Below are 12261 nucleotides of genomic sequence, written 5' to 3'. Positions count from 1 at the left end.
CAGGTCAATATCAGTATTCTTCTGCATTGAAATAAGTATCTAAGTACTGCCAAGTTTCATTTACTCAAGTAACAGACATCCTGACTTTCGCAATTATAACATTAGGGGGATTATTTTTGGGAAACACAGGACCTCAAAAACCACCCAACTATATAATGGTATAAAACCAACAGCTTTCTATAAATACTATTAAGAAGAACGTGTTTCCCCGTGACGCTATACGAACGGGCTATCTACTAATTATCACGTCTAAGGCCGATAGAGATATTTTCGTTGTTTTTTTTCTGTTTATCCACTTAATAACATTCTTCACGCTGCAGGTTTTAAAGCTGTGGAGCTGTCGTGTTGATATTTTTTATGTGGGACGTCTTATGGCGGTTTGAATGCTAAAATTGGGAGGTAATATTGACGATAGTTATGAAATTATGTACATACAAAGGTAGGTATACGATAACGATTTTTTATATAACTTATTGTAAAAGTTGAATTAGATTTTAATTAGGTAAAAGACAAGAATGAGCCCAAAAATTATTCATATAGATAGGTACTTACCTATCATCATTAAAGTGACTTAGGCGTTTCGAAGTAAACTCACGAATATTCAATTTGTACGATATTACTCTCAATAGTATCTAGGTATCTACCAGGAAAAAATATTTTCAATTTTCATTCATCTCCACAGTTTTCCTTGCTCGCACCTTAATGCCCTCGTCGCCAGCGGTCATCGGGCGGAAGTGTACCAAAACCGTTCATTTCGAGCTCCAAACCTACTCCCAGATTTTTTTACCACTCACCTCACCTCTTCCCAGAAAGTTTATGGCTTTTAAAAAAGCAACACAACAAAAAATTATATCTATGCCCTTCTTATTTCTATGGGAAAATGGGAGCGATCCGTTTTATCGAATTGTGAATTATTTGTTTGGTGTATGTTAGGTCAGATTAGAATATCAAACAAATGTCGTTTTGGTACAAAACAAAAATATTTAAGACAAATTAAAAGACTGTACACAGTATTCACCATAAGTTTTCCTTCACTATTGATTAATTTTAGTAATAATTTCATTTATGTGCATAAAATGTGGTACAAGAGTTGGTAGAAAATTTTGTTTAAGTGCTGGACACATTCCGCAGATATAAAACAGGATGTAGATAAATATCTATTGAGAGAAAAAAAAACAGACAAACAAAAGGAAACGCAACAAGTAAAAATAGGATTAGAGAAATTACAAAGCTCCGTTCAAAGAAATTATCGTGAAGAACAATTTTTATTTAAAAAATATATACTGCCATCTATCGGTATATTAAAGCAACGACACCGTGGTGAAGCAAACACTATAGTAACGAGTTCTACAACTCAAAAATAGATGGCAGTGCGAACAGTTTTAATTATGGTTACTAGATGGCAGCTACATCACGAATAGTTTTTAGCCACCTTCTTCAATAGCTGATAGATGGCGCTAATATTATGCGGATAATTTACATGACAGGAACGTGTACGGAACGTAGCGAACGCAATGGTATTTTCAATTTGGCCGGTTAGTAGTAAAAGTAATGGAGTCAATAACAGACAAAGCTCGTGTCTATGGCCCAAGCGAATCCGTCTGGCAGTCTGTTGCCGCGTTTCTACGAAAGGTGGATGTGTCAGTTGTCCAATCGTGTTCGTCGTGAAAATGCTGTGAAAGTGTTTTTTACATGATTTGGTGACTGAAAGTTTCTCGGAATAATAAATTTGAGAGCTGAAAAACAGAGTGTAGTGTTTATTTGTGTTTTTTAGTGGACGTTTCTGTGTAAAATCGTGTCGCAAAGCAGTAGACTGGTGCGATTACTTCAAGTTCGCCGGCTTATCTTGTTGTGGTAAGTGAATGATCGATATTTACCCCCTTTTATTCTTCGTTTTGGTTCGTTTTTGTTATAAAAACTTAATGTCGCACGCTTGTATTAACATTAGATGGTTGCTAAACGAGTTTACACTGTTTATTCCAAAGTTTTGAAACGTTCTTTTAAAATGTAAGGAAGCTTTGTAGGTTGTTTGAGTAGTTGTTAATTTATTTACGTTCCGCCCAATTAGATGCTTACTGGACGTGAATATAATTATTTTGCATTTTTATGTATGTATCCATATTATTTAATAAGTAGTAGCTAGCTACTGATAGTTACCGACAATTTAAATGAGAAAGTTTCGAGTAATCGAATTCGATCGACGTTAAGTACATTCTTGCAAATATTTGATGTTATTTGGTAACAAACACGGTCTTAATAGCACACGACCACGAATAGTTAGGTAGGTTTTTGTAAAAATAGAATTTTATAAGCAGACACCTATCTGTTTATAAAAAAAATATGATTTTAAATGTAGATGTAGCCTACTTTACCTATGTAGGTACGTTTTTTCTCTAGATACTAACTTCTCTAGATACTTCATTACTAAACAAGGATTAACTTACACACATAGGTACTTATTTGTATGTTTAAATAAAAATGAAAAGTAACTAGGTACTTAGTAGATTTATTTCAAATTTCAACACAATTTTGTAACATGCAGTTACAATTTAATTACTTACTTAAAAAATAATAAAGCTAAACATGATATTAATCTTTAATATTAAGTACATACTTTGTGAAGCTGTCAGTGCAGCATGTGGTATGTTTTTCTTAACACCCCCATTCATTATGGGGTGTTACTCCAACATACTATAATTAGATCAAGTATATGATTCAAAACAGTTAGTAATTGAACGTGTAAGTGGGGACTTAAATTGATTAATGGGTAACAATACCATTTAACAGTGAAATAAGTTTACAATCTATATCTAGGTACTTAATATTATAAAGCTAAAGATTTTGTTTGTTTGCGACGCTGATCAGAGAAACTACTGGATTGACTTGAAAATGTTCCTTCGGTGTTAGAAAACCTATTTTGTCTAGGCTAAAGGCACTTTTTATCAGAGTGCATCAAGTATTTACCACCATATGTAGGAAAAAGTTGGTATTTTTATGTAAGTACATACTTGAAGGCTGACATTCAATTGTTTCTTTACTCTGAAAACAGTTTCAATTGGAATGTTACCTACAAGAAAATGTTTTACAGCTGAGAATTCATTAGCGAAACATTCCACAGAACAGATTTTGTCACTGTTGTGGCTGTTTATCATGGTGAATAATTTATATTTCAGACGCACTTTAAGAATTTTTGTCCTACAATGACTACGGTTGGTAATGAGAGTGAGGATACCGTAGAACTTCGGATGTTTATCTTTAAGTATCCATATACCAACCAAATGATTAGTTTGACTTATGTGTAGTTTCTTATATGAACAGCTTCTTAATAAACTTAATTTATTACAATATTTTAATTTTATATTTTTGGTTACTTTTTGACAAACAAACGAGCTAGTTTCTAGCTATTATACAAAATACAAATACAAATACAAAATCTTTATTTATGTTTTAAGAGGTTTAACATAGTTGGTGATAGGAGCCTCCTTTTAAGCAAATAATGCCTGTGTATTAGGACACTCCGCTCTTCTACATCAATATGCTATAAATAAAATAAAATATATTTTTCTCTGTTTTCATTGTAGCCATTTCATTAAGAATAAACTTTCAAGACCAACAGTGTAGTAATTAGGTAGTTAATTTTAATGTCAGATATTCAAGTGATCTCAGTCTACGCCATAACCACGCCACTACAAAATGGCATTATTGACACGTTAAACCTGCATGTCCATACAAATTGATTATAAAAATAGTCTACTTTAACTTAAAATTAACACCTCACTTACGTCATTCGCCAGTATCAGATTAACGCAAACAAGTGTTTAGGTTAAAATGACTCATTTCAAAAATGTACCTACTTACCTGTAAACAGTGCATAACTTGAAGTGTAAATATCTAGATTTCCTATGACTCAAATGGATAAAAAAATGCTTTGAAATTAGATCAAACAAATAGGGTAAATATGCCAAATGTCGGCCCCTTTAGCAATTTTCTGACTGCGGTTCGCTATAGCACCGTCAGTTTCCAACGAAAGATAGTTTCTGATGCGGTTTTGGATAGTTTGATTAATCTATTTCATGTTTAAAGGCATAAGATTGATATTTCTATGAAAAGAAAAAAGTTATAAGGCTTAGATGCGTCGAGAACAGAAAAACCCTAAAGTCGGCCATTCAGTGCCCAAGGTCGGTCGCGTTTTTTCCAAATGTCGGCCGGGTATAGGGTGTTTCAAATTAAGGCAGTGACAAATATTATTAACATGATTTATTTTGGCAGAATTCTAAAATAATACTAAGTATACATTTGTAATTGTTTAATAGTAAAATATTTTTTTGTTTCCCCTAAACAAAAAAAGTCGTATTCACGACCAACCATTTATATTTTGAAGCTAATAAGATCGGTTTAATAGATAGCAAGTCCCAAACCATAAAGCTACCATAAACATGCCTACAATACATTTAAACTTAAGTTCTTTACAATATAATAAATTATAATAAATAAATAATTTCATTTTGAGAAAATGAAAAAAATATAAAAGTATTTTTTCATCAGCCTGTATAGTGGCGCTCGAGTTCGAGGCTGGTCGACATTACGATCTTTAATATTTCTAATGTCGGCCCCTATTTTTTGTACCTTATTTCTCGAGATTCGACTAATATCACCCCGGCCGTTATTAGGCTATTAAACGTAAAATAGATCGATTTGCCTATAAGCTTTGCAAATTCTCTTGTTAAGCCAACGGAATTAGTACAATAGGAATTTATTAAATTGACTGCATTTACTTTAAGTCGGCCACGGCCGAGAATCCGGTTTTAAGTCAAAACTGTTGTCCTAATGGCGGCCTCCTATTTTTCCTTGAAAAAAATACGCAAAACGCTGAAAAAACTATCTTAAAATATAGTAAAAATAACCCATTAATGATAATCAAGCTTAAAACAAAAATAAATAAATGTTTTATCGTTCTAATATCAATCCCCAAAATGTGAGTTTTCACTTCGAGTAAGCTACTTTACATGTGAATTTGATGTTTGAACGGCGCAATCGCTTCTGACGCTCAGTATGAGAAGAGTAAGTGGCAGAATCGGATAGTAACGATTTGTACGTATAGAGTATAAACCAAGGTTGCAATTCGAGGAGCAAAACTAACACTTAATTACCTTTTGAATGAATGCAAGCTGAAAATGTACAGACGGCCGAAATTTGGGGGGAGGCCGACATTTGGCGTATTTACCCTACCTACCTATGACTCGCGATTATTTCTATCAATGTAGGTAGGTATGAACTTTACTTAAATATCGTGTCCTTTTGAGTACCTATGTGCTAATTACTTACAAGGCTAATTAAACAGGATCATGCTGTGGGTACATTCTGCTACCGCATACCTACCGCTAATTAATATGATTGTCAATGAGCACCCGTCATTATTATTACCTATCAGGTCATTCAGAGACAACTAAGTATGTAACTTATTTGATATATGGGTACAGTTATCGGCACGGATATCGAGCCATGACCTTCACCTGCGCAGAAGCGATTTACTGCCTAATTGCCTTATACGTACGGGTGCGCAAAGCGATCCCCACTCTTCCGCCGAGAGCCCAATATCCGTGCCGGTAACTATAACACATAATAATGTAATTGCAACTTTTAGGAATCTTGAGACGCACCGTGAAACTGTAGTACCTATAGTAAAGTGTTTTAATCTTTTTAAACCGTGATAATGAACGATGATAAATACTGGTGGACTTCGTCTACCGGTTACTGATGGTTTACTTTCGTAGTTGGAAATTGTACCTACCTCTGACTGAAAGGGTGTTGCGTCGTGGACCGAAAGCCTACTAAGTATTAAAAACTTCACCTATGTATATTTTTGCGTCGTAGAAAACCTGAACTGCGAAATTCCCTATATCCTACGTATATCGAAGTTTTATAGATGTTGTAGATAGGTAAGTAGTTGTTGTTTCCATTATAGTAGATGTAAGGTAGCTATAAAACAGAAACGGCCATATTGCTCACAACACAATATTATTTGTTTTCCATTGTAGGTACCCAAGTTAATGTCGCCTTTGTAACCGAGCTCCGTCTCCCTTGAGAAATATGTAGAGAGGCAAGTGTCAACTGTGACGGTTAATGGATGGAGTACCTTTCTTTAGCCTTCCACTGTTCACTAGATCGTCGATCACATTGAGTGGGTTTATTAATAAGGAAGTACGATACCTGGTATCGTTTTACCATTATTTTCCTTATTCACAATTCCGGGTAAACAAAACCTACTCGCTGAAATGGATCCTGTAGCTCCTAAAATTGCTGTTGAAGCTTTAGATTAGCTATAGATTACTTTAAAGTAACGATCCATTTTTGGATACGCATCGAGCGGCAATAACCATCTATCTGGCTGTCGTTAATCCTAGTTGCAACGTCTTGGCACAACAGACATCGACATTGATTTAGTATTCGTTCACTATTATTCAGCACCACTTCTGATTCCTCATTGATCTTCAAATATTTTCATACTAAATAAAAAGTAGTATCAAACCACATCAAAAGATCACAATTCCTATAACTTTCCTTAACATGTGTGGGGCAACGCCCCAACCCGTTCAGTTATTCCCTGCGTTCTTTACGATTCTTCTGGGCATGATCACACATGCGGCGACCACGTCATAAATACGCACCCAAACAATGCTATCGACACATCTGGAGCGTCTGAAGGCAGTGACGTAACGACACTATAAAACATGGGTATCTTGGGTACTTTGCAGCAAGGAAACTGACGCACGGGCCGGAGAATGGTGACATAGCAGTTTTATGGCGCCGGCGTTTAGGTGACGAAACGAGCAAGGGATTTTGTGCTGTGTGCTAACGTTTCGATAAAACGTTTACGGTTTCGATATTTTTGCTTCGATGAAAGAAATTGCTAGCTGTATCCAGAAATCGACGTGAAATAAAATCGGTTTTTGAAGTTTGAAAAGGTGTACCACTTTTTGTTCACAAGATTGATGATTTGAACTGAATCAGAGCGGACGTCGTTTGGAAACAACACTATGACGAATCGCGAATGCTTGAAATAAAACAAAACCATATCTAAGATCTACGAGGTCATTGCAGGTTTTATTGCAGTATTGATACTCTTGAGGAAACCAACTGAGTTTGCAAAAACTTAGACTAGTTGGACGACCTTAAGAAATCTACGGAAGTAATGCAACTAACTGGCAACTATACAAACAAAGATAAGATTCTCAATTCTCGTATTCATCAGAGTGTATAATAATCATATAGACTGGATATATGTCATGATCTACCTTCGCACACTTAAAACTTAGTGACACGTATCCTGGATATAATTCAATCAATCTACAGTGCCAAGAGCTGCGCAATAGACTGTCGATTTTCATCCGCTCTTCCCAAATCAAAAATGCACTTTATCACTCTCAAACGTGCACCGTTTCGAAACGATGATCTCAAAGGAGAAAAGGATTGAAATCTCGGTCATTGTCATTCAGAACGGGTCATGGTACTGCTTTTACTGTCGTCACACACCGTGCCTTACATGGAAAGACAGTTTTTATAAAGTTTGTTTGTCCGTTTGTTACGTGGTCTTCTATTTAGGCAAGATGACTTCATTAAAGGCGATAATTTGTAACGCATAGGCGAGCAGAGTGGTTAAAACATAAGGTTCTTATATGGTATTGCTTTTAAATTTACTTGACACTTTGCTGATGTGACTAAAAACCAGATTCTATTTATGCTACATACTGAAATCAAATTCATACCATCACCACATACGTATCATGTAGTTCTGTCTGTCTGTCTGTAGGCAACTTATGAGCTGATTTTGTATTCTGTTTGTGTATTATGTAGTACAGAGATTTCGATATAATATCAAACTGCCATTAGGTACCAATCCGTGCATCAAACGTGTTGATTTATTTATCAATCCAAAAGCCTTGTGTACGACGCGTTTCGCAGTGCAGTCTAGCTGAATAATTGTGTCCATTTCGACCGCGCGGCCACCTCATAATTTTTGATGAAACTTTGCCAGGAATTAGTAGTAATTTGTTACTTTTCACTCCTCTTTTCCTGAATTTGTTACAAAAAAAACCAAGCCGCTATGGCAAAGAACAGTTGGCCGCTAGAACCGCCACTTGCCGTAGTCATCGCCCGTGATTACTCAGAAACTATACAATGCAGATAGACGAATGATACATCAAAAGAAAGGTCTTAATTTGTTAAATTTGTTACAAAAATAAAAAAGGTCAAAACGTAGATATACAAAAAGTTATGCAATGTTAAGTTTTCAGGTTATGAGTAGGTAAGTATATCACCGTAGGCACCAAATTAATAGAGGCTAATGTGTATAGAAAATTAGTCTTTAATTTGTTACAGCGAAAAAAGACAAAAAAATACTAGAAAGCAGGTTCAATAAATATGTTAGAGTCGATTTTAGTTGGCCGCGCGGACGGCAATATGCCTAAAATACAATTTCGTTTTTCTCGTCATTAAAAGTAGGTTTTAGCTTAATTAAAGTACTAGTCGATGGGTAACGTAACCTAGTTTGAATAAATATAGCGAATTTAACTGCAGCATTCGTATTTTAGGAGATATTTACAAAAACACAGTGGTATGAAACTGTATGAGAGTAGGGTGTCCATGCATTTTCACATATTCGAAATTTTCGTTATTCACGTCTTATTTTTTTAGGGAGAGTGCATACTTTATAAAAATCAAAGTCACAAATAGATTAAAATTTCTTTATTTACAATCAACACAAAGGCAAACAAATCAATTGTTTGCCTTTGTATTAACACGATGTGTCAAAAATGTGACACAGAGTTGAAAGGTGAACTTAAGCTAGGCGAGATCATAACATTTGATTTAAACGGAGCTGCAGACTCAGTTTTACTCACTGAATTGCCGATTACTCTTCGCATTAAGGATAATTATTATTTCTTAGTTGGTACTATAGAATTTATACCAGGCACAAAAATAGGCCACTATAAATGTCATTTTTTAAATAACAATAAATATTTTTGTTACGACGACAATTCTTTTAAAATTGAAATAAGTACCTCTAAGAAAATATGTCTACATTCTATATATATTAATTTATAAATATTATGTTAGTTTATGAAGATTTTATATTTATCTGGTTGTCTTTTATTACTTGATTTGTTTGCCTTTGTGTTGATTGTAAATAAAGAAATTTTAATCTATTTGTGACTGATTTTATAAAGTATGCACTAAAAAATAAGACGTGAATAACGAAAATTTCGAATATGTGAAAATGCATGGACACCCTACTCTCATACAGTTTCATACCACTGTGTTTTTGTAAATATCTCCTAAAATACGAATGCTGCAGTTAAATTCGCTATATTTATTCAAACTAGGTTACGTTACCCATCGACTAGTACTTTAATTAAGCTAAAACCTACTTTTAATAACGAGAAAACGAAATTGTATTTTAGGCGCCGTCCGCGCGGCCAACTAAAATCGACTCTAACATATTATTGAACCTGCTTTCTAGTATTTTTGTCTTTTTCGCTGTAACAAATTAAAGACTAATTTTCTATACACATTAGCCCCTATTAATTTGGTGCCTACGGTGATATACTTACCTACTCATAACCTGAAAACTTAACATTGCATAACTTTTTGTATATCTACGTTTTGACCTTTTTTATTTTTGTAACAAATTTAACAAATTAAGACCTTTCTTTTGATGTATCATTCGTCTATCTGCATTGTATAGTTTCTGAGTAATCACGGGCGATGACTACGGCAAGTGGCGGTTCTAGCGGCCAACTGTTCTTTGCCATAGCGGCTTGGTTTTTTTTGTAACAAATTCAGGAAAAGAGGAGTGAAAAGTAACAAATTACTACTAATTCCTGGCAAAGTTTCATCAAAAATTATGAGGTGGCCGCGCGGTCGAAATGGACACGAATAATTTATTTCTAAGAGAAGAGAATATCAGTCTGATTCCCTAGGTTCATCACAATAAAGCCTATTTGGCGATCTGCCTAGGCTTCTGGTCTCCAATCTTTTGGCCTCATTTTTGCAGAAATCCCTCTCATTTTTTAACTGTGCCATATTCATAGGTCGACACGACAAATAAACCGTTCATGTGGAAATTAAACGATAAACGAGTCACTGAACTGAAATAAAAATGGAGAATGCTAGTTGAATGAAAGTAATGCGTTTATCAAAATTGTTTTTCATTGAGAAAATATTGAGGATGTAGGTCAATTCCAACTGCAAAATTGAAAACAACACAACAGCCTCGAAGTAGTTGAATCATGACACATTAGTGAGTACAACGTGACGGATAAGTTATCTAAACAATATTTTACTACGATAAAATCTAAACATGAAAAGTAATTTCCGAAAAGTTTTCTCATCAAAAATAAACAGCAAGAACTTGTGTGAATCCATCATCAAGAAAACAATGGAATAGAATCGGCACAATCTTGATAATGTAACCTCTGTTTTCTGTTTCTGCGAAGCAGGCCAAGTGCGACGATAAACGGTGCACATCGGCCAACATAACCTGGACTCTGGGATCCATGGACGATGTTCTTGCAGCAGTACAAAACGTGGGAGGTATCACAGCTCAACTAGAACTGGAGTAGGTGCTTGAACCGACCACCCTAACAAGATCCCCTGCATTTCACCAATTTATTCCTTTTATTACAATCATGAGGGATCCCATAATAATGGTGGTCGTTGACAATAACAATACTGCAGCGGTAATGATAATGAGTGTTGCATCACGGGTCATTCAATTGTTAGCGTTTGTTTAGTTGGGCGGCCCATTCAGTTACAAATTGGTAAATTACCATGTAATTGGAGTTGTGGAAAACAATAAGATTTGGGTAATAATTTTTCATTTTAATGACTTATTTGTTTCGATGTTATGTAATTTTATTAGTCCGAATTAGTTTTGAACATGTGTTTCTACACTTGTATCTTGTATTGAAGCAGCCTTGCAAATGCAAGAAAAACACTTACGGCGGAAAATAGCTATTCTATGATCAACCGCCTGGCTAAACGGCGTATCGTATCTAGATACGGAAATTGCATGAGGCGAAATTCTCTTGGAAAACCGCATTCCAACCATCATGGCCCGCAGCACTTTAAATTCGAATTCTTTGCACATTCCCTGAAGTACTACAACTTTCTGATACAGCATTTGGAAAAAATATCGAAATTAAAGCTATGAGGTATTTTTACAATATCAAGAAGTTCACAATTAATGCTCATTCCTTCTCCGCTTGAGAGGAGGCCTGTGCCCAGCATTGAGACGATAAAAAGGCTGTAACAGTTACAAGAAGTTCATAAACAAGGCTAAATTATTTTATTCCAGGGTCCAAAATTTTCTAACTGAAAGGAAAAGCCTTAAAGCTAAGCTTGTTTATCACGGTAACGCCTCACCAAAATCTCACGCAAGTAAACAGTGTTTCGGCTTTGCGAAACCTGACCGCAAATTAAGGCCGCCGAACATGGTATCAGTGCTCACCGGGAAACTGCCTGCTCTAAAACTGAGGTCTAGATGGGACAATGTGACTTTAAGAATAAGACTCGTCAAACTTGATAGCGGTTCGCAACCTATTTTCACGCATGATATCATGCATTATCAATGATTATTTCAAACTTCTTTTGCTATGATTTTTAATTTGTGAATGTTCCTTTAGTTATTGTTGGTTGTTGTTGTTGGTTGTTTGGCATGCTATAGATAGAATTTTGACATGAGCCCAGTACGAGTGGTGTGAAGTCATAATATCCCCGCTGAAAGCAAAACAATAAATAGATGGAATATTTTGAACGGGCGTTAAGCAGCACCCATAATATTGTACTATTCACTCAGAAACCGTCTGCTCTAAATATTCTTTAGTCTAGATTGAACAATGTGGCGTTTGGTGTACGTAATAGTGGCGTGCCACTGTGGTTAGGACACCCTGATTGTGCCGCTTCAATGAGCATTTGGAGGTACTTTGCTGACGTTTTCAATTTATGGACGTGCACTTAATCATTGGCCTGCTTCATAGCTAGTATTGTTACGTATTTCTTCTTTATTGTTTACTATTTTGTTTGATAGAATATTTGATGCCCAAATCCTGTCCCTGATAACAATTATTATACAAGTGATTCTGTAGATGTATGTAGATAAGTTCCTGGAGTTTCGGTGCCCCATTTTGCCTGATCGACAGCCGCTATATCCTTGGATGGATTTTCTCACGATGTCCTTAACTATCGGTAAAGTTGTAATGG

At 35.3% G+C, this 12261-nt stretch overlaps 1 protein-coding gene across 1 annotated transcript in view; it reads left to right on the top strand.

Annotated features, from left to right (window-relative positions):
- The first annotated feature begins 1580 nt into the window (after window positions 1-1580).
- Window positions 1581-12261, top strand: part of Siz (schizo) — a 166266-nt gene continuing 155585 nt past the window's right edge. The window contains exon 1 of the mRNA XM_064041831.1: window positions 1581-1854. The gene's annotated coding sequence lies outside the window, so the exon portion shown is untranslated. The remainder of the gene's footprint in view (window positions 1855-12261) is intronic.

This window comes from Helicoverpa armigera, chromosome 26 (assembly GCF_030705265.1).
Source record: "Helicoverpa armigera isolate CAAS_96S chromosome 26, ASM3070526v1, whole genome shotgun sequence".
NCBI lineage: Eukaryota > Metazoa > Arthropoda > Insecta > Lepidoptera > Noctuidae > Helicoverpa > Helicoverpa armigera.
This window is presented reverse-complemented; position numbering and strand designations above follow the sequence as displayed.